This window comes from Triturus cristatus, chromosome 2_1, assembly GCF_964204655.1.
Source record: "Triturus cristatus chromosome 2_1, aTriCri1.1, whole genome shotgun sequence".
Lineage (NCBI taxonomy): Eukaryota > Metazoa > Chordata > Amphibia > Caudata > Salamandridae > Triturus > Triturus cristatus.
In genome coordinates, this window is record NC_140581.1 from 1,114,496,250 (window position 1) to 1,114,508,821 (window position 12,572).

Sequence of the window (12,572 nt, forward strand, 5' to 3'; positions counted from 1 at the left end):
TTTCACATTTCCTCTCTTCCACCCATACTTCTGCTCGTCCACTCATCCATTCTTCCACCCATTCATCGATTTATGTTCTTTTCATCCAGGCACCCAGTCCACTAATTAAATATTTATCCATCACACAGTCATGCATACACTCAAGTCTCTTTGGGACACATTTACTATTGTTTTACACATGCAGGACAGCAAGTAAAGCCTGCACTGCGTTGCGTGAAACAGAGAGAGCACAAATGTGCCACATCCACTAAGATATGGCACTTCTTCTCCCTTCCAGCGCTACCATACTGTGTGCTGCCTAGCACCAATACAGGCACCCCTGCACCATGGTACAAGGGTGTCTGCATTACAGCAAGCATGTTTTATTGTGCAGGAATTAATACCTTCAACAGTGGCGGCTCACAGAGGGAGTGCTGCGGGCGGTGAGGCGGGGTGGGGGAGGGGCAGGGTGGGGTGGTAGTGGACTCCGACGTACGGAGGAACAGAGTAAAGTAAATAAATAAATAAATAAAACAATTTACCTTGCGCGCGCTGCATCACCGAGTTGGCGATGCAGCGCGCACAAGGTAAATTGTTTTATCTATTTATTTGCTTACTTTACTCCGTTCTACCGTATGTCGGAGTCCACTGCCCCCCACCCTGCCCCTCCCCCACCTCACCGCCCGCAGCACACCCTCAGCGAGCACCACTGACCTTCAATCATTAGAGGGAATTTCCACTTTCCAAGTGTGACACAAAATGCATCACTCATAGTAAGAGGATGTAACAAGGAGAAATCAAGTTGTTTCTCCTTGTTACGCCTCTGTTGGGTAGGCGCAGGTTTTGGTCCAATCCAAGGTTTACTGCCTTAAGTAAGTCTGGGTGGGCATCATATTCCATGAATGGAAGCATGGGAACGCCCAGGCTCCACCCAATGAACGCTTAACACCATGAAATGTCATTCAATGCAGTGCAAGCTACTGCGTTGCATTACATTTCTTTACAAAATCATACAAGGTGGCGCAAATCACCCCATGCCCATGCGTGGCTTTGTAAATCTTACTGAAGCTTTAGCATTGTCCTTATGTCACCTTGCACAACGCAAGGATAACACAAAGGGTTAGTAAATTTAGGTCTAAATTTGAACAAGTTCAAATCAAAATCCATCTTCTACTTTATTTAGCACCGCTACAGTGTGCTCCGGTTTCTTCATATAATCAGTAGGGATGTAATGCATTTTGAACTACTGATATTTGTCTGTATTCAAACTTCAGTGAAAGCCTGGATCAGGAACAGGAAGTTGCTGGGAACAGCTGGTGTGTTTGTGTGGAGGTAGGTTGTGAGACAGATAGTAATATCATGCTTGCCTAAAGATGGTAGGTATTACGGTCTTTTTTTATTGTTAAGGTCTATTTTTTACTGCCCTGTTCTCTAACTGAACATCCTCGCCTTTGTTTCCCTGGTGCAGCATGTTTTTATACCAGTAGGTAGCACATTCAGAAACTGAATCAATGCTGTTTTGATCCTCTTCTATCAAACCATCATCACTTGTTGCCTGTCAAATTTCCATAATTTCCAAAAGACATTTTAGGCAATCAGGACATTAAAAGCTAGGCACTACTCTTTGATGAGTCACACAATTTATCAGAAGAGACCTCTCAGACTTTAAAATCAACACATAGAACGGATGATTCATAAATATTAGTATGCACAAGTCAGACATGCCTGTGCTTGTACAATACCCATAAGTCATAGAGTTTTAACATACAGGCTTGGGGGGTCACATACATGTGCAGACCATGCAAAAAGCGTAGGTACATTATGTAAAAGTTAAATCAGCTTCAAATGAAATTTGACATCATCGAACAGAACAGCAGGAGTGTCCTGGTTAATGCAGTGCATTCCCACCTCATACATGCACATAGACAACCCTATAACTAATAAAAAGCAGCAAGGCAATCCCACCAGGAATATCAGAAGTTCTTGTGGGCCTAGGCCGGCAAACTGAAATGGGACCCTTCATAGGAGTAGAGAACCTCTTTCAAGGTTTCAAAATATGCCATGCAGGGATAGATCAAAGAGGGCAGAAGAGCATTAAGTGAAATTAGCAGTGTTAGCATCCTCATCATTAATAAATACGTTAGAATTGCTATGAAATCTATAAATAAATATGTTGCAACAGGAGTGATCTATCCTCAAAAATTACAGGGCCTGGAGAATATTGACCCCTCTGAAAAAACTTTTGACGGACCTTATTTCCTCCTAAGAAGTTCCACATTATTGTACTATTTTCAAAAATCGAATCACACTCTTCTGGCATCTATCCGAGCTCATAGTTTTTCACAAAAGGAAACTAGCATACGCAGTGCCAATGTTTTGGTGTGATATTCCCTTAGTATATATGTGCATGTATACATCACAGACATATGGGAAATTAAAATTAATATATGTCCCCTATCTGCATGAATACCATGCAGAAATATGTATGTGCATAGACGTGTGTGTGAGTGTGTATGGGTGTGTGTGTATCTCCTATGGCACTCACAACATGCAATGAACGTTTGTCAAGGTCTTCCTTGCCCATGACAATGTGGGAGTGACATTGAAAACCCATGCACTGTCCTACCGTTCCACATCCCTATGAAGGCATATTTTAGGGGGACTTTCTGTTACCCTCGTCACCGCCTGCTTTATACCCAGCATTTCGTCATGTACAATTTGTATCTGTATTTTCAAGCCACGACGCGCCTCTGTACGGGAGTAACTTCAGATACATGGAGACTAATGCACGTGAAGGCACACAGCAGCTTCTACTGTACTTGTATATATTGTTTTCTTCAAAAGCTTATAAAAATATTCTCCTCCTGCAAGCTTAACTCATACAAGGGGCTCTGAAGAGAAATTAATTAAATTGGGCTCTGAAAAAAAATTAATTGAACTGTTTATACCTAACACGCCAACTAATTTTATGCATGTATATGCAGAACGCAAGTGCTGCATCATGATAATATTAATAAAAGTAAAGTTGATACAGTCAGAAGAGAATTACTGTACACTTAACTGGGACTTCATTCACTACAATGCATTTCACTGATGGCATTGCCACATGGATCGAAAAGATACTTTAAACATGGCATGCACTACTGTGTGTATTATTTGTTTTTACTCTCAATATACAGCACTCATTTTCTGAGTCCTCTGTCCCTTCCACGGCTTCCATAGCAGAAGAGCCCACAGCAGGTGGTCCTTGCACTGCCTCATGTATGATGGTGCCTTGCACCAGAGTCTCTGTAGTTGTTGGAGGAACTTGTTGACATGGGCCTCCGCCTGTCATACTGTCCTCCAGGACGATGGGTGCTTCTTTCTCCCTTATGTGATGTTTCAGATCATACCACTACTTGTGTAATTCTCCCATTTCATGGCAAGTCAAAGGCATTTACTTTTCTCTGTAAATTGGCAAACATCACCTTCCATAAAGGTTGTTATTGTCTTAAGAACCTCCACTAGCAAAATGTTTCATTCCTCCTCTATAAATTCGTTCGTGCATTTTTGGCTCCCTTTAGCACAGTCTCTGGGCTCTCCTGTGTCGACTGTTGCCAGGACGGCTATGGATTTGAAGTGGAATGCACTCTTCCTCTTCTGTGAGTTTTCGTTAATTTCAGCAATTTTGGGGAATGTTTAGGGATTCAATACTTTTCAATTTCCGTATAGGATTAGCACATTTCTGCTATTTACTACTGTTGAACTTGGTCTTCTCTGCAGGGTCACCCACAAACATTTTGCCTTTACCCTCCACGTTTTGCTGAAATACGTTTTTGTTGGTCTTAGAATTGCTAACCAGTGATAAAGTGTGTGCCATGTAGAGTGGTATGCCATATACACAGGGCATGTTAACTAAGTGCTGCTAGTGTACCTGCAGCACTTATTGTGCCACCCACTCAAGTAGTCCCGTAAAACATGTCGCAGGCCTGCCATAGCTGCCTGGGTGTAGTTTAAAACTGCCTATTTGATTTGGCAATATCACCCCCTTGGCATGCCGTAAATTCACTTTTTTGCATATAAGCAGGGCCACAGGAATCATGCGGTAGGGGAGGGCCACAATATGCAGTAGAATGGAGTAAATTATGTAACAGGAAAAGGCAAATTATGCACCCTAATGTGTCATGTTATGTGATAGTATTACTTCATTTTTTATCATTTTTACACTTGTTAAAACTTTATGGGCATTGGTTGCACCTCATTTTAACACTCACATATAGCAATAAGCAACCAGTAAACCTTTTCAACCAGTCTTTCACTGCGATGCAACATGTGTCGCTGCATTTTCAGTAACTTTTGCACCATTGCAGCTAGATTAAAAAAAAAAAACAAATCTGCAAAATATGCAGTAGATAATGGATTATGTAGCAAAATCGTCTAATATATAACTATGCGAAAATCACTGCAGCTGCATAATTGCGTAATTCCAGTGATCCTGCATATAAGTCACCCCTAAGGTAGGACGTGGGTATCCCATAGGGCGGGTGCACTGTCATTCAAATGTTGGACATGTACTTTAAAAATGTTCATGTTCTGTTGGTTGAAAAGGCCTACATTTGTATTTGACTACTATGAGGCCTACCTCTCCCATAAGATAACATTGGGTTGCCTTATTGCATTTAATAAGTAATACCCTTGAAAAGGAACACTTAAGAATGTCGAATTTGGTGTCTAAAGAACTTTAGTTTAATACCCTCTTTAGTGGTAAAGTCAGATTTTAAGTTATAATCTTGAAAATGCCCCTTTGAGCCATTCCATTTCTAATTTTGTCCCGTGTTCATACACACAATTGAACATATGTATTTCACTTTGCTTGTAGATGACCCCTGAAGAAGGGTGAAAGATTCACCCGAAATGCATTGGGAACGCAAATCAAGCTTTGCTATATTGTTTCAACATTTGATTATGATCATTCTTCTATGAACCTGAATTTTGGATTTTGAAGCATCAAGAAAGAGTGTGATTAAACAACACTTCAGCAAGAAGAAGTCTCGTTTTATTTCTTTGTTACATATTGTGTATTGTTTTGGACACTACAGTTGCAAGCATTTGTCATAGTAATGTTAACCGTTCTTAGGTACCTCAAGTATTTTACTTGTTACGTTAAGTTTGTTATATACTCATTTTAGAGTTCTACAGGTAGTGCAGTTTCTGTCCAGAGCATTCTGCTCTAGTAATCTTTGCACTTTGAATCAGGTGGTAGGGTGGAACCACCTCAGGGACAGCACACCAAGTTCAAAAACGCCATTGATTACACGATTTACTTGGTATACGAGTTTAATTTGTGTGCACGCCAGCTGTTCCACTTACCCCTTTTAGAAAGTTGGCATTTTCCTGCCCTAACCATTTGGTGCCTTCAGCCTGTTCCGGGGTCACACGACTGGGTGTAGTCAGCAGTTGGAATTTGTTTATTTCTCCCAGACAGTCACACAATAGTGGGATTAGGTGTGTCTTGATGGACGATCAACTGGCAGGATGGGGGGCGGAGCTGGGCACAGCCCCACTTTCAACTGAATAGACTGTACTCTGTCTTCGCACAAAGGAATTGTGACTACTGCACTTATCATGTAGCCAGCTTGGAGCCAGGTCAGGGAAGCATGGGAACCTCAAGTAATTCAAAGGGAATCCTCTAGAAGCTTCTCCTAATACAAAGAAGGCACCCAGTATAAAAATATGACACTCAGAACCAATCTTCAGTACACCTATGGACCTGTAGAAGACTTAACAGGACTGCTGTGCTGCTCTGGAAGAAGGACTGCTACTATTTTGCCCTGCTGCCTGATTGAAAGAATTGGACCTGCATTTTGATCATAGGTCTACCAGAGTGAATCCAAGAGCTAGTTCGCTGGCATCCTGATAAGAGCCTCAGGGCCAGAAAAGGCTCCAATCTGTGTCTTGCCCCCCAAGTGGTTCCACCCCAGTCCTGCACCCTTGGAAATGGGCTTGAGGAGCTCTGCCAGTTGAGCTGTGGTCTTTTGGGCAGAACCAACAAAGTGAGATGCATTGCCTTTCAGCCCTGCTTTAGAAAGCTGAAAACACGATGCAGGACCTCGTATTGCAGCCTGCAGTCTCCTCAGAACCGCCGCTGTGCGATGAATCCTTAAAACAGGCCTTTGCATTTCAAGCCCCTTGTCAATGTCATCCTTGATGACGATGCAGGACTCCACTTTGCAGCCTCACAGCTCCTTGGAACCACCGCTTCACGACACATCCTCGATGCAAGATCTCACAATGTTCCACAACCAGGATTTAAGGGACTCTTGTTCTGCAAGCCTAACTTGGTTCATGTATCTGGCATGCACTCCATCGTGGTTGGCCTGAATTGTGGCCCAGTCCGGCACAACCAGATAACCACAGCTGTCGTTTTGTGCTTCTAGCCACTATTTTTTTGTTTTCTGATCTCAAAAAATATTGAATCTTATTCTATTTTTCAAAATTGTTGCAGGATTTTTCTTGTGTTTTCATTTAATTACTCTTTGAAGTGCGGCATAAATACTTTACACATTGCCTCTAAATTAAGACTTATTGCTTCTGTGCCAAGTTACCAGAGAGTTAAGCATAGGTTAATTTGGGGGCTTGCTGGTGTTTCACTGTGACAGACATTGTGGTTACTGCTTGAGAAGAGTTTCTCCCCCCTCAACCAAAAAACCCAATTTCCAACAACTACTGTGCAGCAAACCTATCAATGCGTATTATTCAAGGATATTTGTTTAGCAGTTTGCTAAAATTCACACTTTTAGCACATGGATATGTGGTGTAAGAGAAAGAACAGGTCAAAGAATTGTAATTTGTTTTCCACAATAATACAAGAACATTTTGTGGGTTTGATTGCAAGTGTTTGGATATAAGTTTGCCCAGTGGCAGCTCATGCGATAAGGTGGAGGAGCGTCGCCCCACTGCTCCTGGAGCAGTGTAAAAGCAAAAATAAAGGTTATTAACAGAAGTTATTTCTGTTATTATTATTTTATTTTCTGTATCAGTCATGTTTGGCGGGGCGGGACTGGGCTCCTGTGACATCCGGGAGGAGGAGTGGTTGCTTCACTCCAAAGTGTGCATGACTTCTTGGCCGGCACTCTCGGGTCAGCCAACTGTCATGCTCACTCTACATGTTTCCCACCAGGATGCATTACACAGCTTGGTGGGGAACATGCCCAGCCTCCCATTCCCCATCTGAGTGCTCAGCCATGGTGCACAGAACAATCACAACGCTGCATTGCAGAATTGTGATTGGCTTAGGGGAGGGAGCCTGTGTGCTTCCTGGTTCCGGCAGCCACAGAGAGGCAACGAGGGCCGACAGTGACGAGGAGGAGGTGTATTTTGTTCTCATATTGTACGCTCCCACGACCCCACGCTCCCCCTGCCCCTCCACTCTTGTTCCCAGCCAGCCGCTGCTGAGTTTGCCAAATATGTTAAAAGCTCTATGTTTTTCTCAGGGTATGAAGCAGTTAGTATGAATTCATAGACCGAAATAGAGATAAATATCCCCTCGGTCTCGCAGAGGGTGGACATTACAGCAGCCCAGTTCTGTGGCTGTCCAACTGCAGTCATGGCCTAGATGAATGCCAACTTCCTTAAACTTAATACGGATAAGACCGAGGTTATTCAGTTTGGGAAGGGCCCCTCAATTTGGAGTCAACATTGGTGGTCGGCGGAGGCAGGCCGTTGTCCATCCCCGGTGATGAAGGCAAAGAATCTAGGCTTTATATTTGACAGCGAATTAAAGCTTGGAAAGCAAATCAACCAAGTAACCTCTGCTTGCTTTTTCACCCTGAAAGTTTTACGCAAAATTCTGCCGTTTATCCCTTTCACGCTCAGGAAAACGGTAATTGGAGCCCTGGTACTCTCTCATATTGACTACGGGGACGCGTTATACTTAGGTATAGACAAGGGTCAAATTGCAAAATTACAATCTATACAGAATGCGGCGGCCCGCATGTTGCTCACTCTTCCTAAATACCATCCCACATCTGCTGCCATCAGACAGCTCCACTGGCTTACCATCTCAGAAAGAGTAAAATTCAAAGCCCTCTGCCTAGTGCACAAGGCATTGTATGGAGGCGGGGCTATCAATATCCAAAAACTATTCTCCTGGTACAATCCTCTGCGCAGATTGAGATCCGCCAATACAGGACTGGTACACATGCCTAGAATAAAAAAGGCTAGATGGGGTGGTAAGAGCTTCTCTCATCTAGCTGCAAAGCTGTGGAATGCCCTCCCCTCACAGCTGAGACTGCAGTCCAATAGGAACATCTTTAGGAAACAGGTTAAGACCTGGCTGTTTCCTAAGAGCTCCTGAATTAGTCAACATCTGGAGTAGTATGAACCTATGGTAGCGCCAAGATGCCTCGGCAATCGAGCGCTCTACAAATATATCAGTCAGTCAAAAGGACTGGAGAAAAACAATTTGCTAAAACTCTCCTTTACTTAAAACATTCGGCAATTAAATTATTGCACTTTTTAAGAAAAAATATAATATTAGCTACTTAATAATGTTTATGAAGCACACCTAGGCATTTAAAGACCCAACAGAAAGGTTATAAAAGACAACAGAATTTTGTTATAACAAACCAGAAAGAGCTGGGAATCAGGAATCTACTTGCAATCCAGTACGGTAAGAACAAATGAGGAGGCATGTAGAAGGGGAACAGCTATTACCACGCAGTCTTTACCACGCACGGCTTTTAATCACAAAGGCTTTACCAAGCAGTTGTCTTTAAAACGCAGCTCTTTACCATGGATGCCTTTTCCACAGATGGAAAGTATAAGTAATTACTATGTTATGTTTTTACTGATCTTAGAAGTAAAATTGGGTGGTTAGAGGAGCTTCCACCCCAAAAAGTATAGGAATAATGTTTAATTATAAATATATATATTTTGCAATGGGGTTAGTGTGGGTTTAACTATCCATTGTGATGCCAATCCTTACTGGAAGATTGTTCTTTTCAAGTGATTGTGCAACTATACAGAACTTTAGCTCACATGCTACCTTATGGACTTTCTTAGAGCAACTCCTTCAGCCCTAAGCTGTGAACATATACTTCTACCCTTTGGCATACATAGTGGAAGCGCATGGTTTGTCACTCTTCTCCTACGCAGATGATACAAAAATTGCTGTTTTCTGTGCTAACATGATCTTACCGCATCTCATCTCACCTCATGCTTAGGGGAGGATGAGCGCTAGATTGGAATGATTGTTTGAAATTAAATGGAAGCAAGACCAAAGTCATATTGGTGGGAAATCAAGCTCAGTTTTGGGGCATCCATTGCTGACTGTAGGAACTGGGCTCATGTCCAACTCCCAGTCAGGCGATCAAAGATATCGGTTTTTGGTTGAACGATAGATTATGAACCAGCAAATCACTGAAGTAGCAGCCTGTTGTTTTGGCATTCTTAGATGTTTGAGAAAAAGTTTATGTGTTTTTCTATATCCCACCCAAAGAACGATTGTTTAGGCTTTAATAACATCCAGGTTGGACTATGGCAATGTTCTGTATCTGGCAGCTACAAATTTCAGAACAAAGGGGTTCATTCTGATGCGGGAGGATCGCCAGCCAGCGTTGGCGATCCTCCCACCATGGGAATGAGATTTACCCACCGCCAAATTAGGATGGCGGTGGGAATCACAATGGTTCCATGGCGGACGGAAAGTCTGCGTGCCATGGTCCTTTTCCGCCCATCTTGCGGAACCCGGAACCAGAGCAACATTGCGGCGGTGCCATGCAGGCAGTGCCGTAGTGATTATGATATGCCTTTCTGCCTGTCTTTTTGCGGCAGAAATCCCACCTCAAAAAGACAGGCGGAGACTGGCTTTGGGGGCACGTTGAAGGCCACCTCTGTAGGGGGTGTGGGGGAGGGTGCACTGGGGGGTACACATGGTACCCCCTGCAGTTCCATGCACCAAGTGGCAGGCACCGCCCCCCGCACTTCCTCAGCAGTGATCTTGGCGTCGAGTTCATCAACGCCTGTGGGTGAGAGCAGCGGTAGCGCCAAACCCTCCACGAAGGAGACATACTTCTCTGCTGTGACTCCAGCATCTGTGGTGTATACCCACTCTGTGTGGTATTGGAACACCTCCAGTATCCCGGCCCTGGTGCGGACGAGACTCGTTCCCTCTGCCCTCAAGGTGGCAACCAATGGAGTCGTCTGCTCCCTCCGGAGTATCGAAGCCAATAAGTGACCGGACTTGTCACCCCTGTATGCAGCCTCTGGCGGTAACGTGTCAGTGTATACTTATCCAGTCTATCCCTTATATCGGCAATGTGCTCCCGCTGTTCCCTCTCCCTACCGTCAATGTTCAAGTCTGACGGGCTCTTTGTCTGGATAATGCTTAGTGTTTTTTCCCCTTTGTTGAGTTCCCCAAGCAATTATCTTCGTACCCCACACACAAGTCCCATGCTTAATCCACAAGCCACTGCCTTTAGGGCCCCGCATTCAGTGGCTCTCCCAGTGGGGCCCCCCAGTTCATCTCTAAGTAGTCTGTTACTGTCTGGGACAGAGTTACCTTCCCCTCTCCATCATCTAACAGATCGGGAGGGAATCTCCAATGTCTCGTGCCTAGAATATGTGGTCCCCGCCTCACCGAGCAGCGTACTGGTGTATGGTCAGAAAGATAGCTCGCCAAGTGAGATACCGCTCCCTCTGGAAAGGCCGGCACACCCGAGACCAGAATTCTGTCGAGCCTACTCTGCGTGCCATGTGTTAGTGAGTGGCATGTGAAGAGTGGGAGTGTAGGGTGCGTTTCCCTCCATATGTCGTGAGCTCCCAAATCCTTCATGACCTTCCCAAGTGTCTGGGACATTCTAGGTTTTGTTCCTGTCCTGGGGCGATGTCTATCTAGTATCGGGACCAAGACACAGTTAAAATAGCCCATCCAAATACATGGGATGTCAAGTTCATTGGACAATAGTTCCTGTATGACCTGGAAGAAAGTAGGGTCGTCAGTGTTTGGTGCATAGGTATTCCTAATGAAGATTTCCCTTCCATCTAGCAATCCTCACATGAGTACATATCGACCATTTACATTAGATTCGCTGTATGTGGGAGTGAACGGAATACATGGGGCCACCTAAATTATGACCCCCCTGGCATAGGTCGAGTAAGAGGAATGATAATACTGGCCTCGCCAAATCTTAGACGCTTTAACTACGCTGCCGTCATCCATGTGTGTTTCCTAGAGGCACACTATTGATATCTGATGTCGTTTGAGAAACGTGGGCATCCTATGTCTTTTGGTGCAAGTTCCCAATCCACGCACATTCCAGGTCAGGAATTTGTACTCAGCACCCATCACATGATGTACTCGCCTGATCCACTGCTACCCCGCTCTGCCCACTCAGAATAATCCTGCTGCAGTGCACACTGTCTAAAAAAATCAAACCATACAAACTATTAATAACAAGGCCCATCCCATCACTCACGGACATTTTGCATGCAATAATAACATCAACAATGCCTCCCCTTATGTCGTGCCAGGACGCACGCATCACCCTCTATGGCCCAACTGGGGCACAACACTCTTGATCCTCCCATTGTAGTAAAATCTGGAATCACCCGCCCCCAGAACCCATTGTGAGCCCTAATGAGGCGCAGGGCACCCCGTGGTGTAGCTCTACTCATCATGCTGGAGGGAATAACGTATCTATATTTAGAAGCCCACCCCGGTATTTGCGACTTTTTCCCACTCATACATCCAGGTCAGCCCACTCCTGGCTTTGTGGAGTTCACATGCCAACGGCAAAACCACTCTCAAATGTCGACCCGGAGGCCATCAACAGCCCTAAGTACACTACTCCCCCGTGTCCTCTACCCCCCATCGAGTAGCGTTTCTGGCACAACGTCCTCCGATGCATTGGTCCATTAAGATCATTAATCAATTCCTGCATAGGCAGGCTGCATCCCCCTCTGTCAACAGCACCAAGGGGGAGTTTGTACTCATTTGTATCGTACCATCACTCACCACCATAATCCTTTTGTCGGGTCTGTGCCCACTGAGGGCGCTGCTCATCTCCACCCGTTATTTGGGATCCTTACAAAGGTCTGGTGCCCCATTTCTTGTTTCGATTATGGGACTCTCTCAGAGGAAGAGCCTCCCCCCATATCTCCAGCCATTCCCAAACCTCTTCGGGACTCTCGAAGAAGTGTGCCTTACCCTGTGACAATACCTTGAGTTTCGCAGGGTATAACAGCATGCATTGCTGTTGCAAGTCCCTTAACTTTCTCTTGACACTCAAAAACGATTTTCTTTGTTCCTGAACATGCTTGGTATAATCAGGATAAATGGAGATCTTATATTCATAGAAGAGATCTTGTTTCTCTATGGCAGCACAAAGGATGCAGTCCCTGTCACTATAGTTCAGGATTTTTGCGATAAATGCATGTGGGAGGGCTCCAGGCAGGAGTGGAGGTACCAGGGCCCTATGCGCCCTCTCAACGGCAAACATATCTGATAGGCTCACTGGACACAGCTGAAATTTAATCCAGTTCTCCCGAAAAGTCTCAACCGCTCTTCCCTCTGCTCTTTTGGGAAAGCCCAGCACGTGAATGTTGCTGCGTCT